Source organism: Sus scrofa, chromosome 17 (genome assembly GCF_054392235.1).
Source record: "Sus scrofa isolate SSC_HxYL_T2T_F1_AM1 chromosome 17, Sscrofa_HxYL_maternal_Yorkshire_Landrace_v2.0, whole genome shotgun sequence".
Taxonomy (NCBI): domain Eukaryota; kingdom Metazoa; phylum Chordata; class Mammalia; order Artiodactyla; family Suidae; genus Sus; species Sus scrofa.
The window spans coordinates 52,155,196-52,175,811 of record NC_139399.1 but is presented as its reverse complement, the minus strand read 5'-3'; the positions used below and the strand labels follow the sequence as shown (position 1 = coordinate 52,175,811).

The 20,616-nt window shown below is 42.0% G+C and overlaps 2 long non-coding RNA genes across 7 annotated transcripts in view; both read right to left on the bottom strand.

Annotated features, from left to right (window-relative positions):
* LOC110257470 (uncharacterized) overlaps positions 1-10,437 on the bottom strand; it is a 253,242-nt gene extending 242,805 nt beyond the window's left edge. For 4 of the 5 annotated variants that reach the window (XR_014832389.1, XR_014832390.1, XR_014832388.1 and 1 more), the window contains exons 1-2: positions 10,111-10,437; positions 9,738-9,837 (exon numbers count right to left, since the gene is read on the bottom strand). This is a non-coding gene — a long non-coding RNA (uncharacterized LOC110257470). Of the gene's footprint in view, positions 1-7,392; positions 7,483-9,737; positions 9,838-10,110 lie in introns of those variants that run through there. The other variant, XR_002340096.2, reaches the window with a different exon arrangement.
* Positions 10,438-16,630: 6,193 nt separating this feature from the next.
* Positions 16,631-20,616, bottom strand: part of LOC110257407 (uncharacterized) — a 131,131-nt gene continuing 127,145 nt past the window's right edge. Inside the window, exon 7 of one of the 2 annotated variants that reach the window (XR_014832384.1) lies at positions 16,631-20,247. This is a non-coding gene — a long non-coding RNA (uncharacterized LOC110257407). The remainder of the gene's footprint in view (positions 20,248-20,616) is intronic. The other variant, XR_014832383.1, reaches the window with a different exon arrangement.

Here is a 20,616-nt window from a genome sequence, read left to right as displayed (position 1 = left end):
AAAGGAACAAAATAAAGTATTAGAAAAAAAGCCTAATGAAGCAGAAATAAATATTTTACCTGATAGAGTTCAAAGCAATGGTCATTAAAATGCTCACTGAATTCAGGTAAAGAATAGAGGAACTCAGTGAGAACTTCGATAAGGAGCCAGAAAATATAAAAAGAACCAATCAGAGCTGAAGACTACAATAACTGAAGTGAAAAATACAAGAGAAGGTATGAACAGATTAGGTGATACAGAAGAATGCATAAGCAATATGGAAGATAGGATAATGGAAATCACCCAATCAGAACAGCAAAAAGAAAAACTATTTTTTTAAATGAGAAGAGTTAAGAGACCTTTGGGACACAACATCAAGCATATTAACATCTGAATTATAGGGGTCCCAGAAGGAGAAGACAGAGAGAGAAAGGGGAAGAAAAATTATTTGATGAAATAATGGCTGAAAACATCCCTAACCTGAAGAAAGAAATATATATCCAGGCCCAGGAATTACAGAGAGTCCCAAACAAGGTGAACCCAAATAGACTCACACCAAGATATATCATAAAATGGCAAAACTTAGAGAATTTTAAAGGCAGCCCAAGAAACCAAGAGTCTCATACAAAGGAACTCCTATAAGGCTATTAGCTGATTATTCAGCACAAACTCTGCAAGCCAGAAGGGAGTAGCATGATGTATTTAGAGTGCTGTGGGGGGAAAAGCCTATAACCAAGGACTTTATCCAGCAAGGTTATCATTCAGAACTGAAGGAAAGATAAAAGAGGTCCCCAGACAAGCAAAAACTAAAATTCATTACCACTAAATCAGTCCTACAAGAAATGTTAAAGGGTCTTCTTTAAGCAAAAAATATAAGGACATAACAAGAAATGAGGAATAGATGAAGGAAAAATCTCACTGGTAAATGTACATATGTAATAAAGGCAGCGAATCAACCACTTAAACTAGTATACATGTTAAGAGATAATAACTGTAAAGTCAACTATAACTACAACAGTTAAAGGATACACATAAAGAGGTAAAATATGATATCAAAATATAAAATGTGAAAGAGGGAGTAAAATATTGCGGGTAAATGGAAATATATCCTCTGTTCATGGATTGGAAGAATATTGTTAAAATGTCCATACTACCCAAAGCAATCTAAAGATTCAAGGCAACCCCTGTCAAAATACCAGTGGCATATGTTCTAATATTAGAATATATTCTAATATTGTATTTCTCTCAGAACTAAAACAAATAATCCTAAAATTTGTAGGAACCACAAAAGACTCCCAAGTAGCCAAAGCTGTTTTTAGAAAAAAGAACAAAGCTGGAAGTATCACCCTCCCAGACAACAGACCATTCTACAAAGCTGTAGTAATCAAAAGAGTATGACAGTGGTACAAAAACACAGACAATGGCACAGAATAGAGAGAAGTGGTGCTGGGAAAACTAGACAGCTACTTGTAAAAGAAAGAAACTAGAAATTTTCTCACACCTTACACATAAAATGAACTAAAAATGAATTAAAGACTTAAATGTATGACTTGAGACAATGGAATCACTAGAAGAAAATATAAGCAGACTTATCTTTAACACTGGTCTTAGTTTTTGGATCTGTCTCCTCAGGGGAAGGGCAACAACAGCAAAAATAAACAAATGGGATCAATTAAATATAAAAACTTTTGCATAGTGAAGAAAACCATCAGCAAAACAAAATGGCAACTTACAGAATGGGAAAAGATATTTGCAACTGATATATCTGATAAGGGGTTAATAACCAAAATACATAAAGAATTCACAAAACTCCACATTGAAAAAAATTCAATTTAAAAATAGGCAGAGGACCTAAATAAGCATTTTTCCAAAGACATGCAGATGGTCAACCGGCACATGAAAAGATGCTCAACATCACTGATCATCAGGGAAATGCAAACCAAAACCATAATGAGATATCAGCTCACACCTTTCAGAATGGCTATTATCAAAAAGACTACAAATAACAAGTGCTGGTGAGGATGTGGAGAAAAGGGAATGCTTCTGCACTGTTAGTGGGAATGCAAATTGGCATAAGAACTATGGAAAACACCATGGAAGTTCCTCAAAAAATTAAAAATATAACTGCCTTACAACCCAGCAATTCCACTCCTGGGTATTTATCTGAAGAAACAAAAATAATTTGAAAAGATACATGCACTCCAATGTTCATAGCAGCATTATTTACAGTAGCCAAGATATGGAAGCAACCTAAGTGTCCATCAACACATGAATGGATTAAGAATATGTAGTATCACATGATATCACTTATATCTAGAATCTAATATACAGCACAAATGAATCTTTGCACAGAAAAGAAATGCATGGACTTGGAGAAGAGACTTGTGATTGCCAAGGGGGAGGAGGAGGGAGTGGGATGGACTGGGAGCTTGGGGTTAATAGATGTAAACGATTGCATTTGGACTGGATAAGCAATGAGATCCTGCTGCATAGGACAGGGAACTATATCTAGTCACTTGTGATGGAACATGATGGAGGATATTATAAGAAAAAGAATGTATATAGTGCTCGCTTCGGCAGCACATATACTAGAAAAAGAATGTATATATATATATATATATTTGTGTGACTGGGTCACTTTGCAGTACAGTAGAAAATTGACAGAACACTGTAAACCAAGTATAACAGAAAAAATAAATTTTATAAAACAGAATATGTGGCATGTATACACAATGGACTATTACCTAGCCGTTAAAAAATGAAATTTTGCTACTGGTAACAATATGCATAGACCTAGAGGGTGTGATGATAAGTGAAATAAACCAGACAGAAAGAAATACCATATGTTTTCACTTCTACATGGAATCTAAAAAAACAAATGAACAAATATAACAAAATAGGAACAGACTCACAGATACAAACTACCATAGGGTAGTGGTGTTAGGGGAAAAACAAAATAGGTCAAGGGAATTAAGAGGTACAAACTACTAAGTATAAAATAAAGAAATTACAAGGAAGTAATACAGAGCACAGGGAACATAGTCAATATTTTATAATCACTTCATATGGAGTGTAATCCATAAAAATATGAAATTATGTATGCACTTGAAACTAAGAAAATATTTGTCAGTTACATTTCAATTTTTAAAAAATTTTAAGAGAGTAGTAATGAGCATAGACTAGATTCGCAACCAATGGTATGTATTCATGATAACAAATACAACAATTGATACTTTGTATTTGCCAGCTATATTTTGTAAGGTTATCTGTCCTGTGTACAACTAATAAGTGGATATTTAGCCATAAGATTCAAAATTATTTTTCTGTTCATAAGCATGAAACTGAGTTGTGCTCTTTCAAACTTAAATAAAATGATTTTATGAAAGAAAGAAAGAAAGAAAGAGAGAGAGAGAGAAAGAAAGAAAGAGAAAAGGAAAGAAAAAGACAAGACAAGACACACTCATGGAAGTGCATGCATCCAGGGGAGAGATGAGAGCTACATTTGGAAAACATGGGATCTTTATTAGGTACAATGAGGAGCCTGTGTCACGATGACCCAAAATAGGTTTTCAATACAAGGAGACACGGAAGCCAAGACAGTGGCTGATGCTTTCCTTTAAAAACAAAGTCAAGTGCCTTGAACTTCTGACCCAACTCTTCTTTCTGCCTGTCTTCTCATTACAATCCTTGACAAAATAAAATTCACTGAAAAGGTCAAACTCTGAAAATTACTTATGGATTATCTTTTGCTTCCAAGACCATTTGATTTTCTTTTTTTTCTTTTTTTCTGGCTACACACATGGCATGTGGAACTTGCCAGGCCAGGGATCAAACCCATGCCACAACAGTGACCCAAGCTGCTGCAGTGAAAGTGTCATATCCTTAGCCCACTTTGCCACGAGGGAACTCCTCCACATCCTTTTTCAAGCTCTATCATCCTTTGAAGCTCTAGCATGAAGAGATAGAGTCCATTCTTTTACTCTTTGAATCTAGATTGGCTTGGTACCTTACACTTATCTAAGGAATGTAGAAAGGAAATGTCAATAGAATCTACATGGGAATCCTACATTTCTTTGGCAGTTTCATTGGAAAAAAAAAAAGCCTAAACATTTAACTGCCATACAACCCAATAATTATACTCCCAGAGGGAAGAAAAATAAAAACTTACATTCACACAAAAATCTATATGCAAATGTTTACGGAGGTTGTATCTGTAATAAAAACTGGAAACAACCCAGATGTCCTTCAGTTGGTCAACAGTTACACAAACTGTGATTCATCCATACATAGTATTTTGGGATACTACTCAATAATAACAAAGAATAAACTATTAATTCATGCTATAACTGGGAAAATTTCTAGAGAATTATAATCAGTGCAAAAAGCCAGTCCCAAAGAGTTACATAATGTGTGGTGTCATTTACATAACATTCTTAAAATGATAAAATTATAGAAATGGAGAACAGATTAGTGGATGCCAGGGATTAAGGAAGGGATGAGGACAGGAGGCAAGCAGAAGTGGTTATAAAGTGGATGGGTCTTCAAAAGAAACAAAAACACTAGCTCAAAAAGATACATGCGCTCCAATGTTCATGGCAGCATTATTTAAAACTACCAAGATATGGAAGCAACCTAAGTACCCATCAACAGACAAATGATAAAGAAGATGTGGTATATATATAATGGAATACTACTCAACCATGAAAAAGGATGACCTTTTGCATTTGCAACAACATAGATGGACTTGGAGGGCATGATGCTAAGTGAAAAAAGTCAGACAGAGAAAGACAAATACTGTGTGTTATCACTTATATGCGGAATCTAAAAAAAATATAATAAACTAGTGAATATAACAAAAAAGAAGCAGACTCAGAGAAGCAACTGGTATAGAGAACAAACCAGTTGTTACTGGTGGAGAGAGGACAGAGAACAGGAAAGAGTAGGGATGGAGGCTTAAGAAGTACAAACTATTGGGTATAAAACAAGCTATAAAGATATATTATACAACACATGGAATATAGCCAATATTTTATAACTATAAATGGAATATAACCTTAAATACTATAAATCGCTGTACTGTACACCTATAACATATAGTATCATACATCAACTATAATTCCAACCATAAAGAGAAAAAAGATGGATCTTTGCGGTGGCGACACGTATCAAATCAGTGTCCTGGTTATGACACTATTCCATAGTTTTGTAAGCTATTACCATGGGAGGAAACTGGATAAAGTGTTCACAGATCTCTCTGTATTATTTCTTGCAACTGCATGTAAGTCTACAATTATCTCAAAATAAACATTTCAATTTAAAAAGCAAAATCAAAGAACATGGCAGATGTGATGCTGTGCCAATTCCAAGTCAAGCTCTCAAGACTTTGTAGTTTCTTATTGGAACCATACCCAGACCTGACATGAGTGACCCTCAGTTAGCCTGCTGGAGGACGAGTGACCGTGTCAAACACAACAAACCATCCCCTCCGAAGCCATCCTAGACCAGGCAGCAGACGGCTCCCAGCCAGCCCGGCAGTCAACCGCAGCATGACACAGCCCAGCACAGACCAGAAGAAAGATCCACTGGGCCCCACGAATCCATAAATTGTGAGCTAGGTAAATGGTTGTTGACTTTAGACACTAAAGTACTGGGTAGTTTGTTACATAATAAAAACTAAGTCATGCACATCAACACATTTACATATTTCAAAACCAATTTAACTTGGAAGGTTCTCTAGAAAGTTTTTCTGTTTAAAGTTAGATGCTTTGAAATCTTTTACGTCTGAATTGGACATTTCCTAAGCCATATTTTTTTCCCATTTTTTAAAAAAGTATAGTTGATTTACAAAATTGTGCCAATTTCTGCTGCACAGCAAAGTGACCCAGTCATGCATATATATACATTCCCTTTCTTACACTGTCTTCCATCGTGGTCTATCCCAAGAGACTGGATATATTTCCCTGTGTTATACAGTAGGACCCCACTGTCATAAGCAAGTTTCCAAGCTAGGGGCTGAATCTGAGCTGTAGTTGCCGGCCTACACCACAGCCACAGCAATGTGGGATCTGAGCCGCATCTGTGACCTATGCCACAGCTCACGGCGACACTGGATCCTTAACCCACTGAGTGAGGTCAGGAATCGAACCCCCATCCTCATGGATACCAGTCAGGTTCTTAACCCGCTGAGCCACAACGGGAACTTCAAGAGCTCAGTACTTCAGAAGAGCACCTGAAGGCTATAGCACCCCTGCTGTCCTCCAGGTAGTCTAAGTGCCATCCTTGAGTGAGGCCATACCATGAGACAACAAAAGGATCATGCTGTTTCTGCCCTCAAAGAATTGCTTTTATTGAACTTCCCTTTGGCATCCCTATCCTATGGGAGTTAAGAATAAGCCCCATGAAACCCAGTGTGGTCTCTGATCTGATGACAGGGCTAGGAGCCTTGACTATCAGGAGGAGAAGTGTGACTCTCCCAAGGGGCTGTTGGGTGTTTCTTCCATGGACCCTGTGATGCATGTCACTGACATGCCTTCCCTTTTCTGAGCAGCTCAGAGCCAAACAGAGCAGTCAAGACTCTTGCGGAACAGCATGTGGCTCCAATCCAGCCATCATCAGACTCTCCTCTCACCTGTAGCTTCTCTGCTTGCGGCTCACCCCAGAGCTGAGCCCGTAACCCAGGGTAGGCTCTTCCCCCATATGCTCTGCTTTATCTCCTCTCTGAAGTACCTAGATAAGAGTATCTGAAGCACAGTTCCTGAGTTGTTTTACAGATGCTAAAACCATCACCAAATAGAAGATATTAACTATTTTATGACCATGAGCATGTAGCCACCAGACCTACAGGCACCTAAGGATTAATGTTAACTCCTGTGTCACCGCCCAGTTACCTCACCATCAACCAATCAGAGAATTGTGTACTAGCTGAGCACTTACCCTGTGACTGTCCTCCCTCACTTGGCTTTTTTTTTTTTTTTTCCTGTAGATCATACATTTTATTTCTTGTTCTTTTGATATATGCTGACAGCTAAGTAGTGGGGGAACAAAATTGAGACTAAGTAATTTCCCAATGGGTGTGAGAAGCTAACATTTGAACACAGGTATGCCTTGCTTATAGGCACTATAACCTCTAATTCACTTCCAAAGAACAATCATGGGTATTACATATGGATTGCAAATATTTCCAAAGCATTAGAATACAATTAAAAGCCTTAAACCTAAAACTGCTACTAATTTTATTTCCTCACTTGGCTTTTAAAAATGCTTTACAATTTTGGATGGGGGAATTCAGGTTATTTAGGGGACACAAGCCACTCATCTCTTTGCAAAGCCCTGCAATGAACCCTCCTCTGCTCCAAACTCCAACGTTCCAGTTGGCGTCGGGTACATGAACTTGTGCTAACAAGCCGATGGCCTGAACCAAGGTGGTGATCTCGGTGATCCGGGAGTCTGGCAGAGCCATGAGGAATCACGCTGATCCAAGCTTATAAATTCAGCCTTGTTTACCTGGCAAGTTAACCATCAAGCAAATCAGCCATGGGCTTCCAGTCATGAAGGAAGTGGGGAAATCACAAAATCTGCCATGGTTCCTCCATACAGCAGGAAGTCTGTATATGCTGTTTATCCTCAAAACAGCCCTCCAAGATGGGAATTACCATCTGCATTATCCAGATAAGGAACATGAGGGGTAGAGAGAATGGGACTCACCTAGAAACTGCACAGCTGATTAGCAGCTAAGCCAGGAGGCAAAATTGAGCCTAACTCTGAAGCCCATGTTCTTTCCTCCAGACAAGAGTTGGCATGGACCCAACCTAGCCTGCCACCTGTTTTTGTAAATAAGGTCTTACTGTAGCACAGCCACGCCCACCTGTTTACATATCATCTGTGGCTGCTTTCACAGGACAACAGCAGAGCTGAGTGGTGGTGACAGAGGCCTGCTATCTTTACTAGAGAACCTTTGCTGAGATACGATCCCCACTTCAGACAGAGCTGACAATTTAGGTGGGGGCAGAGGAGCTGACCTATGATAAGACAGAGAAATAGAGAAAGGAAAGCAGGAAACTGACGATACATCAAACCAGCCTAGGCCTTCAGAGGTCACTTGCATTTACAGTAGGGGCAGGGTCAGCACCAGCCACTGTTCCTTGAAGTAGGGATCCACCAAGCCTCCCAGTTCTGAAGGCAGCACAGTTTATAAATTGTTTTCACCTTCAAAAGAAGCTTCTAGGCAAATGGGAATGGTATTGTCATCATTCACGCCGTTTTACACGTCAGGGAAACATGGGCGGTCCAAATGTATACAAGTCAGAGCAGAACCAGCTCACAAGTTCTGCAGCTGCTCTGTGTTGCTGGGGACTTATTTGAAGGCTGAGGTCAGCCAGGACTCTATTCTGCTAGGAGTTTTCTCGGCTAAGCCAAACTGGTGATTTCTGCCAAGAGAATACCCCAACGTCACCCTGGCCCCAGCCAGCTCTGAAGCCCAGAGAGGGGAGCATCTCCAGAAGGAAGGGTTTCTGCAGGGGTCAACACTGAGCCCTGCTGAGAATGGAGACAGCCCCCACCTCAGGATGTGGGATTCTCCCAGCTCATCTCCTACCCTCACCTGCCAAATCTCATGTCTTCTACAGACCTACCTGCGACCCTCTCCTAGTCTGTTCTGGCCCCCCTACTCCCAGGGGACACCTCCTAACCTCAGAGAACCGGAGGGAGAACAGAATCCTGGTTTCCATAGCAACACCACCAGGTTCATGAGGCAACGAAGGCCTGCTTCTGCACTCAGCTCAGTGCAACTGTTGGTGGCCAAGGTAATTTCAAGTCAGGCTACGAGGTTAATTTGTCTGCAGTGTTCTCTGCAGAGAAGCCCCCAGCGTGGAAGAAAGGGGAGGCCTCAGCCCAAACCACACCATTAAGCCAAGACCAAATCCAGTGGGCCTGAGTTTTCCCCTCACACCTGAGGTGGCCCATTCAATGGTACATCATCTAGTGATGAGCCTGTGAGCTCTGAACATCTCGTGAGTGGTACCGAGGGTGCATGGAATTTCTAGCAACTTCCAGCATTAGCCAGCATATAGTGATACACACTAGGGCGCCCCAAGTGCTCCCTCTCAGCCCCGCCCCCAGGTTAAAGGGGGTGAAAGGAAAGGGAAATACAACATCAACTCCAAGCAGGGAGTCAGGAAGGAAGACACATGGTCGTTGTGGGGAAATACTGGTCCCAGCATTCGACTCTCAGTTCAGAAGTTTTAACAACCTCCTGGGTACCTGTCAGAGAGAGGTCTTCCCGATAGGAGGACCCTGCCCTCCCCACACCCTCTCACACTCACTCCAAGGTCTGCCTTATAATGAGTCAGCACTGTGGATTGACAATGAGGGTCTTCACTGCCAGAGGCTCCATTAAAAGACCCTTCATCTCTGCTGCTGGCCATGCACAGGGGCTCCAGCGACCCTGGCTGTTCTATTGCTCTGCAGCTAAAGTCTGTGATGCCCACAGGTGTGATGCTCCGAAAGGAGGGCGTCCTGGTGCAGATTCCTGCCCGTGCTCAGGTGTGAGCCTGCTCACAGGTGGACTGGTTACTGGCTGCCACGGCGAGGAGCGGGCTTCCAGCATAATTTTTAAACCATTGCATTCAAACGTTTACTGTGTGGATGGCATATTCCAACATCCTTATGAGAACAAGGGGACCAACAAAGAAGCACCCCAGGAAGTAGACTATTTTTACAGGGAAGTATCTTCCCTCAGAAGAGTAAAGTGACTGACTCACTCATGGTCACACCACCAGGAAGCAGTGCTGCTGGAATTTGAACCCAGAAGTCTGTGACTCCAAATCCCATCTTGTTCACTCTGCTCCACGCCTCCTAAACCTGGAAGAGAAAGTTCAAAAGCAATTTTAAAGGCAATGGTCCACACACCACTACCCAACAGAGGGGATTCATCGGATTAAAGAGACTCTCTGTTAAAGGAGACTCTCTGTTAAAGGAGACGGGGACAGGGAAAGGTGGGAAGTTTGCAATGAAGAGTGAACCCAGGCCTCCTGAAAACCTCCCTGACCCTAAGGTGGGGCTTCTCCAACCAGAATAAGGCTGTGCACTGGAAAGTTCAGGATTCAGAGTGAGACTAGGAGGCTGTGACCTCACCTGGCAAATCCAAGCTCTATATGTCATTTCTCTCAGTTCACAGCCTCCTCGGGAGCGTCACAGGTGAAATCTGAAACCAGCCGGAATACACAGAAGGAGACGCCTGAAGAGGCAACCCCTCCAGATGGGTAGGCGGCAGGTTTAATAAGCAAGGGAATTAGCTTAGGAGGCTTGTCTTGGGCGGCGCAAGACAGCTAGCTCTCCGCACCCACCCATCAGAACCTTAAATGTTTAAGTTAGAGGCCTTAGTGGGATTCAACCCCGTACACTGTCCGGAGAGTCTCAACATCCCTTACTCTCTCGAGACTGCGTCCCTGAAAATGGCTCCCGTTGCGGGAACGTGGGCGGAACTTATCTCCCAAGGAGGGAGCCGGGGAGGGGGGAGGAGCCTCGGATTGCCTGGTCCAGCCTGTAGGTCCACCGGGGGTCAGGCACTCTCCCTAACCCCCTTCCACACCACGCAACTCTCCATCTGCCCATCTGTTATATGAGGGAGAAATAAACACCTCGCTGTACCTGGGAGGGGGTCCAAAGACAGAGTTGGTGGTCACTTAGCCTGCATGACCACTGAGAAGGTGGGGCCTGGGTTCCCCACGCCTGTGGGGCTGGAACGGTGTGGAGGGCAGGGCGTGGGGTGGGGGTGGGGGTGGGGTGGTTAGAGGGATGGGGGGATGGGCGTAGGGAGGTGGGGGAGGTTGTCCAGAAAGGCCACAGCAAAATCGGGGAGGACACAGCCCATGAGGTTGACCTGTAGGAATCAAGGCAGAGGAACCCGTCTGCATAATTAGGAGACTGGTTACACGCAGGGGAGTTGGGGGTGAATTAGGCATAAGGGAAGCCAGGTTTCTCATGTCAGAGATTAAAATATGGAAAGGAGGGAGACTGGGAGCTAGATAGGAACCGGAGATAACCTCGTGGACACACAACAACGTTTAATGTTAACAAATGAATGTATATCCAGAGTTTAATCATGAAGAAACATCAAAGGAGAAAGTATTAAAACATTCTAGAAAGCATCTTGACAGTGTTCCTGAAACATGTCAAAGACACGAAAGACGTGGAAAAACTGAGGGACTCTACCAGACTGAGGTGAACTAAAGGGATGGGACAACTAAATGCAATGCAGGGACTGATGGGACATTATAAGTCAACTGCAATAGAAAAAATAAAAATATTTCTAAAAATTAAAAAAAAATAAATGTAATGCAGGTCCTGGACCTGAAACCCAAGGATGCTATTAGAGGATGTTTATGGAGGTGATGGGCAAGATTTGAATGGATCTGTGGATTGCATAGTATTACTGTATCCATGTTGATTTCATTGTTTTTATATTTCCACTGGGGTGATGTAAAAGAGTCATTGTTTGGGGGAAAATGCACACTGAAGTATTAAGAAGTAATTAACCATGCTATCTGCAGCCTACTCTCAAATGGCTCAGGAAAAGTATACAGAGAGACACAGAGAGAGAGAGAAAGAATAGGGAAAATATGATAAAATAGGAACAATTGGAGAATCAGAGTTAAGAGTATAGAGAAGTGTTTTGTGCAATTCTTACAACTTTTCTTTAAATTTTAAATTACACATTTAAAAAATTTAGGAGTTCCCATCGTGGCGCAGCAGAAACAAATCCGACTAGGAACCAAGAGGTTGCAGGTTCAATCCCTGGTCTCACTCAGTGGGTTAAGGATCCAGCGTTGTCGTGAGCTGTGCTGTAGGTCGCAGATGCGGCTCAGATCTGGCGTTGCTGTGGCTCTGGCATAGGCCAGCAGCTGTAGCTCTGGTTAGACCCCTAGCTTGGGAACCTCCATATGCCTCGGGTGCGGCCCTAAAAAGACCAAAGGCAATAAAAAATTTTTTAAAATTTAAAAATAAATAAAAAATTTAAAGACATTCTATTGTGTTCCATTACTGGAGTCCAGCTTACACTAATCTAGTAGGTAACTATTTCTTTTCTAATAGGAATTAGATGGTATCATTAACATAATATTTATGGAGAGCCCTCTGTGTGCCAGGCACTGTCCCCCAGGGGTATAAGGACTAAAGAAGACAGGCATGATCCCTGCCCTCACGGAGCTTCCAGTGATATATGGTAAATATTAAATTATGTAATTTTTTTCACACTTATGGTAAGTGTTGGGGGAAGGCTTTACCACAGGAAGGTTTAATCTCATCTGAGAATGTCAGGGAAGTTTTCTCCAAAGAAACAGCATTTAACAGTTAAAGGAAGTTAACCGAGGTAAAAGGCATAAATTGCCATTGAAATGGGAGTACTTATATATTCAATATCCTATCACAATATTTGCAAGGTCCTGGACCTCCCCTAATGTCACGGTTATTCTCTAATGAAAATGTTGAGAAAATGTCAGTGTGTATTCTGAGTCCACCCAAAGATTGCCATTGATATTTGAATAATTTTAAATTCCCTGATTTTATCCTGGCCACGTTATAACATATTATTTATACTGCAACCAGAAGATTCTTTTGAAAACACTATATCTTCCTCAGGTTCAAACCCTCCAATGATTTTCCATCTGTATCTGTTAACTATTGCCTCAATAATACTGAACAGCAAACCCCCACCAAATGCCAGTAGAGTATAATCATGCCTATGAGGGGTTCTGCTGATTGGGCTGGGCTCAGCTGATCTTGGTTGGGTTCACTCAATAGATCACAGGGTCAGCTGCACATCATTTGATCCCTCAACTGGGATAACTGCATTGCCTCAGCCACTGCTCCCCGGTTCCATCCTCCAGCAGGCTGGTCAGGGCAGAGGAACAAAAATGAGTAAGCCAATCATGCAAGTGCTTCTTAAGCCTCCACCTGAATCTTGTTTGCTAACATATCGTTGGTGAAAGCAAGCGACATGGCCAAGACCAGAATCATATAGAAAGGCAGCGCTAAGTTACATGACAACAGGCAGGCATACAAGGAGGAGTGAAGAATTGGGGTCATAGCGTCTCACATAGAATAAAATCCAAGTGCCTCACCATGGCCTGCGTGATCTGGCCCTCTTGACTTCAGAGGTCATCTTCCTTTATTGATTGCTAATTTTCAGGGCTTAGTGGAGAGCCTGGCACATAATAACTGCTCAACCAATGTTTCTTCACTGAACAAACGAATGAATGAACGTCTTCTTCCCTTGGTGTGTGCTGATCAACCTGGCATTAATTTGTCTCTGAAAAATTCAACACGGTTTTCTTTACTTCTTTCTACTTTCAGTGTATATCATAAATATTATGAATTGGGCTTTATTTTCAGGTACTAATTTGATACCTACTCTGTAAAGTTCCTGGGAGGGTAATAACATGGTGGTGCCTCCTGCAGTAAACACTTTAGGATTAGAGAAGGAAGAGGACTCAGGCTGCAGACAAATCAGGAAAAGGAGAGATTAGATGTCCCCAAACCATGGTTATTGCAATACCCCTGACAGAGTGGCTGATTTAGGAGCTGGTTATCTCCTGGGATGTTCTGAGCCTGTGGTATGAATTTCAGGAGCCTTGCACAGTTGGGTGGTTTTGGTAAATCCTATACTCCAACCTGTTTGTTCTGGGAGCATGTTCAAGAGTTACTATGAATTCTAAAAGCCAAACTTTCACTTCTCACCTCTGTATGTGTTCACTCTGTGTCCCCAGCGCGTAGCTCAGGGGAGGCAGGAAATAAGTCTCTGTGGAGTGAATAAATAATCCCGGTAAAATAAATTAAGATAACAGGAATGGAAAGAATATTTTTTAAAAATGGCAGATGAGTAGTGGCAGAATTTGGGAACTGATTTGATTTGGGATAGAGAGGTGGCCAAGGAAATCAGTGAGGACCTCTGGGTCTTTGGAACCTGGGGGCCCATGAGCCAAATTTGCAGAGTTCTTCAGGAGTTGAGAACGAGATAGCCAACATCTTTAACATTCTGGCCATAATCCCAAGTCCCCTTACCATTTCTGTGCACACTAGCCTCCCTTCCAGTGGTGACATCTTTGCCAGGGGCGGGCCTTCAGGCTTTTTGACCCTGTGCATCTTCCTGGAGTCTGAGAGCTAATATTCCTTATGGCTTTGGAGGTACTTACCCCAGCTCCCTCATCCTTTGAGATAAATCTGATGCGTGTATTTTTCCAGGTCTCTCAATGTTTTCCCCCATGGAATTAATCTGCAGCTGCCCAGCATGGTAGCTGGATTAATAACTCATTTTTTATTTACTGTCTTTTCTTCCTCAGATTAACTCCCCATCTACTTGTAACCCTTGCATCTCTCAATAAAATGCTTGCACTTGAATCCTTGGCTCAGTCTACTCCAGGGGAAACCCACACTAAAACAGGCTGGGAGCAAAGCAATCCTAGTCTAAGAACTGAGCTCCAGCAAAACACCTCTTGCAACCCACACAAGAGAAATGGAGCAGCAACCCCCCCCACACACACACCTACCTCACCTAGTGTTTTCTTTTCCCACTCATCATGCATCGCATCTCTGAGGATCCCAGAGTGCCCTGAATGTGCAGCTTCACTATTTATTTCACAGGATGCAGAATCCGTGTTTGTTTTATCTCTTTCCAGACAGTTGGTTTGTTTTAATGGACTGCTCTTCCGCCTGTGCATAATTCTTCTCTAAATTAAATTCTCCTCTCAGCCCCACATAATACACACTGGGCTGTCAGCTCATTACTTTTACATCCTCCCTTGTTCTGTTTATACAAAGGTTTAATTAACTATGAACTGCTGTGTAGGCAACAGGAAAAAAAGCCCACCCCCCAGGTGGCTGTGAGACTCAAATCCGAGAGGAAAGGGAGGCCGACAGAGTGCTGTGGGAAAGGGCTGGAAGGGAGGAGAGGGCATGAAGATTTTAATCTTCTCACTACCACTTGCCGTGATCCATTAGTCACTAACTGTGTATTAAGTTTCTGCTGTGTGCTTGACATCATCTCAGGTGTGAGAGCAGTGAAGCAGAGAGATATGGGCCCTGCCCTCATGAAGTTTACAGTCTGCCAGGGGAAACAGAAGAGTGTCTTCGGTATCTATTGCTGCATCATAAATTGCTTCAAACCACGATAAACATTTATTAGGTCTCATATTTTCAATGCCAACATCTCAAATGGGATCCCATGTGGGCCAGGCACTCAGGAGAAGTGTGACTGGGCAGTTCTGGCTAAAGGTCTCTGGTGAAATTGCAGTTAGAGTCATCCGGGCTGCAGTCATCTGAAGGCTTCACTGGGTTGATGGGTCCACATCCAAGGTGGGCCATTCGCCAAGCTGGCAAGTTCCTGCTGGTTGTTTGTAGGAGGCCCCAGTTACTCTTCAGGTGGGCCTCTCCCTGGGGTGCTTAAGTACCCCTCTGGCAAGGCTGCTGGATTCCCTAAGGCGGGGCAGAGTTGTGTCCTTTATGATGTAACCTTGAGAGTCATTTGTCATTGTTTCTTCCACGTGCTATTAGTCACAGGGACCAGCATGGGTCTCCAGTGGGAGGAGACTGCACAACAGCATGAGAACTAGATGAGGACCGGATTGGAGTCTGGTCTCACAATCAGGAAAGAAAGATGGCAGTAATTACACCTTGTGATCAGTGGTGTTAAGAAAATAGACTAATGTTGATGGTGACTTTCGGGGGACAGCAGGTTATATATAACGAAGGTAGTCAGGGAAGGTCTCTTTCTAGCTGTGTAAACCAACAAAATTTCCCTCCCCTTTTTTAACCCTCAGTGCATTCGTTTACAAAAGAGCAATAATCATTCTTAGCTCACAAGGCGGTGTGTGGCTCAAATGGGACCAGAAGTATGAACATTCAATTGTTATTTTAGTTTCTGTACCTAAGTGGTTACATTGCTGCTTCCAAAGGACCAATAACCTTGACTGAGAGAGGTGGGTGGTCCCTGTGCTGCCAGCTTCTGAAGGGAAGTCCTAAAAACATTTGGGCAGAGACCAGAGCTACTAGGATCCAGCTGAGCTACACAGCCAGTAAAAGAGACACTTGATTGTTCACCGGCTTCCTGCTAAGAAAACACATTTGCCGAAAAAAATATTTGTCAAGCTCTTGTGTCCTGGATGAGGCATAGTTATTGGCAGGTTTGATTCATCCCTCAGGAGAAGGAGATCTCTTTCACAAGATTCAGCCCAGTTGGTGCTGGACAGAATAAATGAATTCTACAATTCACAATTCTGGATGTGAAAGAGAGGCACAGCTGGATTTTTGTCATTTTTTCCACCCCCTGTCCTGGGCAGGAAATGAGAGTCAGAATCCATCCTGGAGCTCCCTCTGCTTTATTTTTGCCAACTGCTGTATGTTTTAAAGCTTCTTTCTCATCAGCAAAAGGAGGTACTTTGGCTATCAGCAAAGAAAAAATTATGATGATACACAATAATCAAGATGGTATGAAAAATGGACAACATTCTGCAGGACTGAAGGAAGTAAAAATTGGTTTGACCCCTCTTGGGGGCAAACTGCCAATCGTGGCAATAATTTAGAAAAAGCCTTTTTAAAGAGCATTCCCTTTGAAGGAGCAATCCCAGGCACAAACTTTATAATGATTAAATAATTAAGGATGTGTACCAACTCACAGGTATTTAATATGGAAATATTTCCATAATACAGTATTACATTTTAAAAGAATTTTCCAAGATAATATATACAATGTAATCCTACTTTTTTGGAGAAAAAAGATATAGATATGGACTTTTGATCAACACAGTGGTAAGAGCTCATATTTTGATCTCACATCAGACAATAGAGACTTTTTTGAGCTCCCATCAAAACTTTACCAAAATTGATCATGTAGTATGTCTCAAAGTCAATAAATTTCAGAGAATTGATCTCCTAAGTTCATATTCCATGATAGCAAGAGATTTCAATTTTAAATCAACAAAATGCCTACTAAAAATGAAATTATCATTTTGTGAATTAAGAAAAAAAATTTTAAGTGACCCATGGTTATAGAGGAAATTACAAGGGAAATTACAAAATATTTAGAACTGAGAAGCAATAGAAATACTGCATACCAATCTCGTAGTATCCTACAAACTAAAACAGGACATCAACCACAAGGTGCAGGCTTAATAAAGTATCAAAGAACAAAATGTGGCTTAGGCTGGGAATTGTACCTCACTATCTATTCTTCTTTTTCCTGTAAAAATAAAACCCATGGAACATGGGTGCTCAGAATGAAGAGTACCTTTCCCAACCTCTCATGTTTAGAATGGCCATTGTCGAAGTGCTGGCCAATGAACTGTAAACAGAAGTAACATGTACAGTTTTCTGATCATACCCTCAAACTGACTTCTTGACACTTTTCACCTTCCTGCTGATGGAAATATAGACATGGTGGATGTAAGTCGGCTGTGGTATAGTAAATAATTTGTCTGGTCTTTTTCCCAGGTTCCTGGCATGGAGCTTCAAAAACCCTGGGGCTTTCTTAAATGATAGGAGCATCTCTAGTATGCTAATGAAATAACTCATGGTGGGACCCTAGGAAGCTTCAGCACAGAGGCTGGTCACAGAAGGACCAAGTACATGACGGAAGAGCTGGGACTTTCAACCACCCAACTTCTGGGGAGGGGCAGAGGGCTAGATATTGAGTTTAATCATGAAGTCAATGATTTAATCAATCATACACATGTGATGAAACTCCAATAAAATCTCTGGCCACCAAAGCTAGGAGGAGCTTCCTGATTGGTGCACACCTTGACATGTTGGAAGGATGATGCACCCTGACTCCACAGGCATTGGGCATGGAAGGTCTGCATCAAGACCCTCCTAGACCTCTTCCTAGGAATATCTTTTTGAAACTATAATCATAAATATCATCTTTCAATGAGTTCTATGGATCATTCTAGCAAATTATCACCCCTGTGTGGAGTGGTGGGAACCTCCTAGACTGGTAGCCAATTTGTCAGCCAATTGGTTCACGTGGCCTGGGGACCCCTTTGCAGCTGCTATCTAAAGAGGGGAAAGTCTTGTGAAAGAATGAGCCCTTAACTTCTGGGATCTGATGTTAACTCTAGATGCTTGGCATCAGAACTATATTGTAGTACATCGAACTGGGGTGGATACAGAGTAGTGAACAACTGTACCCGTTTTCCCAGCACTGAGGGTTTTCCCAGGATATGGGACTTTCAATGCTAAAACCAAGAAAGTCCCAGGCAAACCAGAACAAATCACTCTGTGTTGTGGTGCTTCTAAAGGCATAAGGATAAGGGCAACACCTTAAAGACCGGTAGAGCAGGAGTTCCCATCGTGGCTCAGTGGTTAAGGAATCCGACTAGGAGCTATGAGGTTGCAAGTTCGATCCCTGGCCTTGCTCAGTGGGTTAAGGATCTGGCGTTGCCATGAGCTGTGGTGTAGGTCACAGACATGGCTTGGATCCCGAGTTGCCGTGGCTGTGGTGTAGGCTGGCAGTACAGCTCTGATTCAACCCCTAGCCTGGGGTGCGACCCTAAAAAGCAAAAAATAAAATAAAAAAGACTGGTAAAGCAAAAAGAAAGACCCTGAGTCCTTAAGGATTTCATGGAGCAGAACCTCCTTCTTGCAGACCTGGACTGGGTACTTCTAGCGTTTTATATGAGAAATAACTGTTTGTCTGTTAAAGCCACTATTTCTGCTAGGCACATACTCACCTAATTTTGGTACCTTAAAGTGGAATGCTGAACATAACAGAGACAAACATCCATGTGACTTCAGAATACTGTCTGGGTGATGGGCAGTGTTGACTCAAAATATTGCAAGTTGGAAATTTAGTAATCCTTGTTATCCAGAGACTAAACATTTGGCAATATAGCGAGGCACTGCTTTGGGAGATAGAACACACATTCAATGAGGCTATAGTGCTAGAGGAATACATATATAATATATATAGTATGTTGGTCTGAGTTACCACTTCTTGTGGCTTTCAGCAAAATCCTAAAGAAGAGATATAAATCCAAAATAAAGATGGCCAGTGTGTTAATAGAAATGAAAGAAAATATAGCATTGCAACACACTCTGCCTGTGGTTAACAATCTAAATTGACCAGGAGCTTATTTGTTTGGGGTTTTTCAAAGTTGAAAATTGCTTCTATACCCCAAAAATACAGCTATTAGTAGTGAGAGCGCTGCAGTGCCAGACTTAGCAGGAGATAAAAACCAGGCCTCCAAATTTATTCAACACCTTCTTTTAAAAGATATTTTTGCCAGAAAATTGGAGCCAGCCTCAAGGAAATGATTAGATGAATGAAGTCTTTGTTTTAGGTGCAACTAGTTAGCTGCCACTAACTTGAAAGACAGAGTAATGAGCAAAGCACAGAAGCAAATTCAAAACAGACCCTTCAGGTGTAAAATCTTTCTTCTAAACAAAAGAGCTGACTATGGGTGTTTGACAAAGGATTGACTTGACATGTTCCAAAAGCTTTTTAGTCCAAAAGGAGAACCTGCTCTGAATGGCCAATCTCAAATGTGGCCAGGACGGATAATGAACAAGAAAGAACATTCCAAAATGGTAAGGCCAGAAGACATCAAAGATGATGAACTCAAGAGTTCCTCCAAGACAGGGAATGATCCTGGATGGGCCATGGGGTTTGGTCCATTGTTAGGGGGCATTTGCTGTTCTGTGTTTCACCTTTGCCTCCATCCAAATGGGATTTTTTATTATTTTCCAGACCCTGCTTCATCGTTGTATATTGACTATCTGAGAGGCAGATGATTTATCTTGCATTTTTTAAGTCATTGCCCCATGAAGAACGAGCTGCACACAGACCTAATGGAGAGGACTGTGCCTTACTCAGAGATCGTAGACTTTGATATGGGTTCAGTAGCTACAAGGAATCTTGGAGTTGTCTCCTTTGGTGTAGGGATGATTTGGAACATGGAAGTTTGGGTAACAAGGGGATGGACTGTGGCCGAGGCTGCTAGTTGTTCCCACTATCTGTTATCCTTTTCTCCCACAGTAACAGATCCCTTCATTTTCAGCTGGACATAGGGTTTCTCAGAATAAAAGCCAAATTTGCCAGCCTCTCTTGTGTGACCATAAGAAGAGTTCTTGCCAGTGAGAAATGACCAGAAGTGATGCACAGAACTCCTAGGTTATATCTTCAAGGGAGGGAATCCTTTCTTATCCACTTCTTCCTTCATTCCAGCTGGAACATCGTCATAGAGAGGAATTATTTTGCATCAGGTGGACAAGAGAAGTATCCTACAAAGAACAAAACAGAAGAATCGTGAGTCCTTAAGGCTTCTGTGAAGCAGTTACGATGTCAGCCTAGATCTCCTACCTCCTGCATTTTCATCATGAAAAAAACAATAAACTTTTGTCTTGTTTAAGTTATAGTTATTTTGGGTCTCTGCTCTATTCTGCTAACTCTGTAATGCTAACTAATGTAGGAAACACTGAGAATAAATGAATTATGCATTCACTTTTAAACCTAGAAGGAAAACTCAAAAAAGTAGAAATAAGCAAGTAAAAATAAGTGCAGAATTAATGAAGTAGGAAAAAGTGATTTTGACAAGAAGTTTTTGACAAAACTTGACACGAAGTTTTGACAAAGAATGGGAGAGTTTTCTG